The sequence below is a fragment of the Apostichopus japonicus genome, chromosome 9 (genome assembly GCF_037975245.1).
Source record: "Apostichopus japonicus isolate 1M-3 chromosome 9, ASM3797524v1, whole genome shotgun sequence".
Classification (NCBI taxonomy): domain Eukaryota; kingdom Metazoa; phylum Echinodermata; class Holothuroidea; order Aspidochirotida; family Stichopodidae; genus Apostichopus; species Apostichopus japonicus.
This window is the reverse complement of record NC_092569.1, coordinates 24,846,092-24,854,774: the sequence shown is the minus strand read 5'-3', so window position 1 is coordinate 24,854,774 and position 8,683 is coordinate 24,846,092. Positions and strand designations below refer to the sequence as shown.

General features: G+C 42.0%; 1 long non-coding RNA gene across 1 annotated transcript; it reads right to left on the bottom strand.

The window, feature by feature from the left end:
* Positions 1-970: 970 nt before the first annotated feature.
* Positions 971-3,740, bottom strand: LOC139973216 (uncharacterized). Its single transcript, XR_011795162.1, has 2 exons — positions 3,573-3,740; positions 971-2,146 (listed from the first exon to the last, which is right to left on the bottom strand). It is a non-coding gene; the product is annotated as an uncharacterized lncRNA (long non-coding RNA).
* Positions 3,741-8,683: the final 4,943 nt, after the last annotated feature.

The window sequence follows — 8,683 nt, the reverse complement described above, 5'->3', positions numbered from 1 at the left end:
TATATTTCTTTGTTACACATACAATGCAAGAATCATAACATACTTAACAATGTGAAGTTTTTATCTGGTACACAAGAGGTACAAACAAACCCACTGACAGGAATCTGGGGGTGGGGGCAGGTGCACTCTATAAGGTTTCCCAGACCTTGAGCAAATTTTCAAATACACAACTAGAAATACAAATTTCCCAAAGGGGATGGGTGAGGGGGGGGGGGACGCCCTTGTTCCCTCTCCCAGGTTTTTCCTCAAAAACCATTACTTGGAAATAGGCTTACTAAAGCTTCACCATATTACGTATAGGGGCTTAATAAAACCACAATTTTCTCTAATAGACAGAGGCACCTTCCTTATTTTATTCTCCCTGGTACCCACTTCAGACCCAACATCATGCTTTCACTTGTAGAGCTGCATAATATCGAATTGTGAAGGAAGAAGAGGCTCTGTATAAATAGCCCAGATGAACAAGTATCAGGCCACATATTCAAGAAGCTGATCTAGGCTGGTAGAAGTGTTGTATAGGATCAAGTCACATTGGGGCATTTGTAAAAAAAATTGCAGTTTTTGCTATATTCATCGTGAAGTTAGGAACAAGATTATAAAAGGAATTATGGAAAGACACTTGAGCATTTTGTCTATAATGAGCTTTGTCCTGACTCCAATCCTCTGAAACATGACAGGTGATATTTTCCCACAAACAGAACAATAAGAAACTACATACAGCTGGCACTATGTAAAGGCAGGTTTTCACAATTTGATCAACTCAATCTAGAAGAAAAAGTGAAGGCATGGCAAAGTGAAGACAACCAAGATTGTTTTTTTCTTCGCAAGTGCTCAGACAAGCCAAAACAAACAGCTATCTCAGATGTGCGGATCCATATGTAAATTTAGTGGTTTTCCATACTGGCGTGCACTTCCAAAAGTATGATGACTCAGGGGAGAGAAGTTGCAATGATAATGCAGAAACAAAAGATTAACAGTTTACTTGGATAATTTAATAACTCAACTGAAGCAACGGTTTACTTGAATAAATTAACAACTCAACTGGAGCAAACTAAATATAAAATATAAAGCACAATTTACTTACAAGTCGCAAGCTCACTACATATGAATCAAACGTACTCACTCGCTCACAAGTCTTGGCCGGTCAACCATCCGTACTCACCGCCTCATTCATAAGCTCTGCCAAATCTTTTCATACACAAGAAAGTTCTATCACACCACACGCACACACTCACACCAGATGCACGCACGCACCACAAACAGCGCGCCGCGCCTGATACGTTTGAAACCTCTGTTACGTAATTAAACAGCGATGCGTCGCTTACAAGCGCACCATAGCCTAACACTACACTATATACATGTACGCCCACACAAGAATACGCCTATTGTTACAATCGCTCATTTACACATAGAAAGCCCAAAACACAAGGTATTGTCCAAGACACAGATGATAGGGATGACATGGAAGATGACAGCTATGACACCAGAGAAAGCACTACTTTCCTGTTCATCCATCAGACCAGCCAGCAACAACTGCTTTTAAAGCGTTATGGAGACATGGTACTCATTGATGCCACCTACAAGACCACAAAATATGCTCTGCCTGTTCTTGGTATTTGTGAGGACCAAGGTTGGTTATAGTCCTGTGGCTGAATTCATCACAGAGAATGAAACGACCGTTGCGATAACAAAGGCCCTTGACATCATCAAAGATGGAACCTTGAATGGAACCCCAAGTTCTTCATGCTTGACTATTCCGAACAAGAATACCAAGCACTGCATGCAGTGTTTCCAGGTACACAGAAGTTTTTAAATGCCTTTCAAATGGAACAGGCATGGTTGCATTGGAGCAAGGAAAGTAAGTTAACTCAACCCTACACAAAGTTATTAGTACTTTTCTTTTTAAAAGTTTTTTGCAAAGCCGCACAGCAAGAGGTTCCTAGTTTGATTCCTGGTCAATGCACCTGTGTTATGTCCTTATGCAAAGCACTTATTATCTCTTTGCCGACAAAGTTGGTGAAGAGGGGACATAACACTGTTACTGTTCATCTGTTTATTTGTCTGTTGGTCCATTTGTCTCTCTGTATGTTCACACGTTAGCCATCCTTCTGTATGTAAATCTGTCAGATCAACCTCCACAAAGCGTCTGGAAAAGAAGTAAAGAAAAACAATAGTGTCAATAGAATAGAGTGGAAATGTAATAGACTTTAATAACATTTGATTTGGTGAATAGGTAAGCCCTATTTGGTGTCTATGGGAAAAAAGTTGAGCATGTTTCTTTTAGAAACTTATGTCAGACTAAACTAAAGGCTAGGTGTGTTGAATTGCAATAGAGTGAGTAAAGGTTGTAATTAAGGTTGGACTGACTAAATGGTTAGAAATATATTTGGTAGATCAGTGGATGGCAAAAGGTGGGTGGGGTTAGTAGGTGAATGAATGGAGGTATGTGAATGGTGTGTTAGATGAATTGGGTATGGTAGATTAATGGGGCACAGTGAGGAATAAAGCATTGGATTAATGGAGCATGGGAAGTGAATGAATGATGACTTGGTATTGCATTCTGAGGGTTCCACTGAGATAAGTGTCAAGGTGTTTCGACAACACAGCTAGTTGAGGCTGAGTGTCAAGGTGTTTCGACAAAACTTTGTATTGCATTCTGAGGGTTTCACTGAGGTTAGTGTCAAGGTGTTTCGACAACACAGCTTGTTGAGGCTAGTTTCAAGGTGTTTCGACAACAAAACTTTGTATTGCATTCTGAGGGTTTCACTGAGATTAGTGTCAAGGTGTTTCGACAACGCAGCTAGTTAAGGCTAGTTTTAGGGTGTTCCGACAACAAAGAGATTAGTGTCAAGGTGTTTCGACAACGCAGCTAGTTAAGGCTAGTTTTAGGGTGTTCCGACAACAAAGAGATTAGTGTCAAGGTGTTTCGACAACGCAGCTAGTTAAGGCTAGTTTTAGGGTGTTCCGACAACAAAGAGATTAGTGTCAAGGTGTTTCGACAACGCAGCTAGTTTCAGGGTGTTTCGACAACGCAGCTAGTTTCAGGGTGTTTCGACAACGCAGCTAGTTGGTCAAGGTGTTTCGATAACGCAGCTAGTTGAGACTAGGTTCAAGGTGTTTCGAAAAAAAAACTTGGTAATGCATTCTGAGGGTTTCACTGAGATTGGTGTCAAGGTGTTTCGACAACGCAGCTAGTTGAGACTAGGTTCAAGGTGTTTCGACAACAAAGAGATTAGTGTCAAGGTGTTTCGACAACGCAGCTAGTTGAGGCTAGTTTGAAGGTGTTTTGACAACAAAACTTGGCATTGCATTCTGAGGGGTTTCACTGAGGTTATTGTCAAGGTATTTCGACAACACAGCGAGTTGAGGCTAGTTTCAGGGTGTTTCGACAACAAAACTTGGTATTGCATTCTGAGGGTTTCACCAGGACACAGTGATTCAAACACTTGGAATTCCATGCAGGGTGTTTCGACACCAAATCACAGGCACAGTGATTCAGACACCTGGTACAGCGCACTGAGTGTTTCGTGTACCATCTTTACCTAGGGCCTAGATCTGAGGGTTTCGCTTACCTTAGTGATGCAAACAGTTAGGACCGCACACTGAATGTTTCGTTTTCCATCATTTGTTGACTTGATTTTATGCATTTCGTTTTAAAAATGCTCTAAAAGTAACTAGCATCTTCATCTCTATCCCCAACACATCCCAAAACTCCACAATACGATCAGCGAATCTGAAACGGAAGTGACGTTAGAGGTCAACTAGCTGTGTTGTCGAAACACCTTGGAACTAACCTCAGCTACCTGTGACCCTGTAACTGGTAAATATTTATTTTTATTATTCATATTGTGTTATTACCACTAGGGGTTCGTTGGAAGTTTTATGAGCTTCAGTGGTGTCCAATTTCATGGCATATAAAAGCATAAATTTGTAAACACGATATAGGCTATTGGATGTAAAAATACTTGAGAAGTGAGAAAGAATATAAATACATGTTGTTCGCGGAACTGGTCCACGCAAAAATAATTAGCCTCAATGCTTTTGTCACCCCAACTGTTAAGTTGTGAAAGGTATGTTTTGCAAAACCTATCCATATATGATACAGTTTTATTAGTTTAGTCCAGGCTTACTAAACATGTTAACATTAAGTCATACTGGTATACTCATAGCGTCATACAGGCTATCCGTACCAGATACAGAATGGTCAGAGATGTGTCTTTTATTGTGGCCATCAAATTTGAGCATGAATTTGAAGGGGAAAGAAGTATCTCTTCGCTTATTCAGTAGGTTACAAGATTTTTCTAAAATCAATTCATTCATGGAAGTGCACAGATCAATAAACATCACAGGGTGGACGGTAACAAGTAATAGAATTTCTACCCTGCTGTACAAAAAGATTTTGTTCAAATAGCTTTCAGAAGATGTTTATGAATCAACTGAGAACAAAGTAAGACATGTTGCAGTCACTATTATCAGCAGCCAGAAGGGTTAAAAGGTTACATAAACCTGTGGTAAGTATTATAGTGTACAATTATTTCTTTCTTTTGCCATCTTTCCTTTATGTTTGTTAAAAATTCTGTAACCGTCTAGACAGTTCTTTTCTGCCACACTGTCCCTAATGAGTAGCAACTTTATAATCTGACATCACATTTGATTATAACATATTAACAGCCAACAATATTATTTTAGGACTAGAGTGCAGTACATGCAGGCTTCACAATCTGGGATATTTACTGGCTAAAAACAAATAGATTTTGCTGTTTGCCAGAAGAGAAATGATGCCCTGTCATTTTTCTTCAAAAATTTCAAAATTATCCTTTCCCTCTTGCAACAATTCAAGAAAAATGGAAGTTGAATTTTGTTTTAAGCCTGTAAATTTATCATGCACTGACAAGTTTAAGCAAGCAGCTAAAATTGTGAAATTCTTTGCCTGATGTGCATGTATGTAGTCCATGGCCCAATCACTTAGAATATAGCTTGTGGTACAGTAGCATATGTATGTATGTATGTATGTATGTATGTATGTATGTATGTGTGTATGTATGTATGTATGTATGTATGTATGTATGTATGTATGTATGTATGTATGTATGTATGTACGGACGGACGGACGGACGGACGGACGGACGGACGGATGATGGACGGATGATGGACGGATGGATGGACGGATGGATGGATGCATGGATGCATGGATGCATGGATGCATGGATGCATGGATGGATGCATGGATGCATGGATGCATGGATGGATGGATGGATGGATGGATGGATGCATGCATGCATGGATGGATGCATGGATGGATGCATGGATGGATGCATGGATGGATGCATGCATGGATGCATGGATGGATGCATGGATGCATGCATGGATGGATGGATGGATGGATGGATGGATGGATGGATGGATGCATGCATGCATGCATGCATGCATGCATGCATGCATGGATGCATGGATGCATGGATGGATGGATGGATGGATGGATGGATGGATGGATGGATGGATGGATGGATGGATGGATGGATGGATGGATGGATGGATGGATGGATGGATGGATGGATGGATGGATGGATGGATGGATGGATGGATGGATGGATGGATGGATGGATGGATGCATGCATGCATGCATGCATGCATGCATGCATGGATGGATGGATGGATGGATGGATGGATGGATGGATGGATGGATGGATGGATGGATGGATGGATGGATGCATGGATGGATGGATGGATGGATGGATGGATGGATGGATGGATGGATGGATGGATGGATGGATGGATGGATGGATGGATGGATGGATGGATGGATGGATGGATGGATGGATGGATGGATGGATGGATGGATGCATGGATGCATGGATGGATGCATGGATGCATGGATGCATGGATGGATGGATGGATGCATGGATGCATGGATGGATGGATGCATGCATGCATGCATGCATGCATGTATGTATATGTGATCTTCCCACAAGCAGGAACTCGCAAAAGAAGCCATGGAGGCTTCTTCATCAGGTGGAAACATGCAGGTGGAAACATGCAGGTGGAAACATGCAGGTGGAAACATGCAGGTGGAAACATGCAGGTGGAAACATGCAGGTGGAAACATGCAGGTGGAAACATGGTGGAAACATATCAAACAGGTGGAAACATATCAGGTGGAAACATGCACTTCCATGGATGCCTGTTGTATATATTTTACAGTACTTAGCTATCACTTTCATCAATAAAATATATAGGTTTCAACTTTCAAAGCTTTCAAGCTTTCATTCTTAAATATGGAATGCCTTAGATCTGCGTCACAAGGCTGGAATTTTGACGGGCAAAGAAATGGAGAAAGCAAATCACAAACAACCTGTGTTGCCGCAGTACACAGTGGTGTACCTTAGCACGCTGTGGACAGGTGGCCCCCTGTATGCTGCAGTACACTGTGGTGTACCTTAGCACGCTGTGGACAGGTGGCCCCCTGTGTTGCCGCAGTACACAGTGGTGTACCTTAGCACGCTGTGGACAGGTGGCCCCCTGTGTTGCCGCAGTACACAGTGGTGTACCTTAGCACGCTGTGGACAGGTGGCCCCCTGTGTTGCTGCAGTACACTCTCCTTTCCTTATTTCGTATTTTTGATTTTATTTATTATTTTTTAAAAATCCCAAATCTCAGTTGGGGGGCACACGGGGGCACATGTTTTCCAGGGGGCACATGTCTCCCTGGTCCCCTCTTGGCCCCCTGTGTTGCTGCAGTACGCTCTCCTTTCTGTATTTTTCATATTTTTTATTTTGTTTTATTTATTATTTTTTGAAAATCCCAAATCTCAGTTGGGGGGCACACGGGGGGCACAATGTTTTCCAGGGGGCACATGTCTCCCCGGCCCCCTCTTGGCGACGCCACTGTGTTCAACTCCCGAACGCTAGTTCTCAACTTCTGAACGTTGGTGTATAATATCCAAACGTCTAATGTTCTATTTCTGAGAATAAAACACGGGATGTTCCAAAATAGAACATTATGCGTTCAGAATTTGAACACTTGGCGTTCAGAAATTGACCACTATAGGCGTCCGAAGTTGAAGGCGTTGAAATACGGTAAGGTGTTCAAATAAGCGTCCAGGCGTTCCAATATGAAGCAATAACTTAGTGTTCGAATAAGCGTCCGGGCGTTTAAAAAATGAAAACTGTTCAGAATCTTAACACTAGCGTTCAAAATATAAATTGAACACCAAGACGCGTACATGTTACATTTTACGCCTGAATTTGCAGTTAATAAGTCCGCACTATTGCTACTTTTCGGACGATTTGAGGCTCGGGAAGGCATAAAACGCAGTTTTGGGATTTTCTTCTAGGAACTGAATTGGTTGTGACATATATGCTAGAACTCTCCGCGTCGGATAGATTGCGCCATGTCCCGACTTCGTAGCATATTGCGTTATAAAGTTATGGCCAGCAGAAATATGTTATAAATCAAAACTTTAAAAATTAATAATATCTCAAAACGGAACGAGATACGGAGAAACGGATTGCACCATTGTGTTTTTCTTAGGGGGGTGTAGGGTATAAACTTGAGCTGTGTGCCGACATATTAGTCAATGAGCGGAGCGCGAACAGAGCGCGAAGCGCGACTTCTTACAACGTAGAGTGCATGGTCCAGTCCTATCACCACTGGTGGAGGGGGTTTTTTTGGAGGGGGGAGGGTGGCAGAAAATATGCGTCACATGAAAAAAAGAGAAGCGCGCGGAACGCGCAAAAAAAAAATTGGTAAATCTATACGAAATTGGTATATAATGGAAAATAGAAAGGTACATACATATGATAAAAGTAAAAATTTGCCCACTGCTCGCTGATTTGCCGACTGATCTTTTCGCCAGGGGGTGTGACACACCCTACACCCCCCGTTGTTACACCCCTATTTGCCATGCCAAACTAGGTCACTTTGGTGTAATTCAGGTCGGTCTAAACGTTGTCAAAAATTATCCCTTATATGCCCCCTTGAAAACATTCATCGAATTTGGTCGCAAAATAAAATCGGTCGGAACTACGCCTATCCGACTCAGAATTCGACGCTGATTTCATATCTGAAACGTCGCGTGCGGTTACCCCCCTCCCCTTCAACTTTTGATAGGGACCACATCCGGGAAGGTAATATTTTTGGCGAATAGAAGACAAGTTGCCCTATTCGCACAAATAATCGTTGCTCCATCCGACGCCGGGAAAGTTCATTTACCCTATAGGTGAAAGTTGCATTCGCGCTAGATGCCGCCCTTTTTCGAATTTGAGGGCGCCTATCTCCCGAACCGTTGCTCCAATCGACCTGGGAAAGTCACCATTGAGCTGGCTCGCAAAAAGTACCCGACAAGTTATTTTGGTCGACCTATCGATGCTGAAATTTTTATCATAATCCAGAGGGGTGGGGGAAGGTTGTGGGAATTTGGGTTCCAGTCACGCAACACACATGCAAAGTTTTGTTTCAAGGTAGAATTTTCATTTTCCGTTTTGCAAATATCGTTATTTAAAGTGTTATTTTCTGTACACTTCACAGTAGTAAATGGTTTTAAGTTTGATTTTTTTTTTTGTGTGTAGGCCTATTTTGGGGAGCCCATTCCTCGAGATAGAGAGGTACCAGACGGGTAGTCTACCACAGTTGGAAAGCTCCCTTTAGGGAATTTCACGAGTGGTGCGCACTTTGGATGTATAGG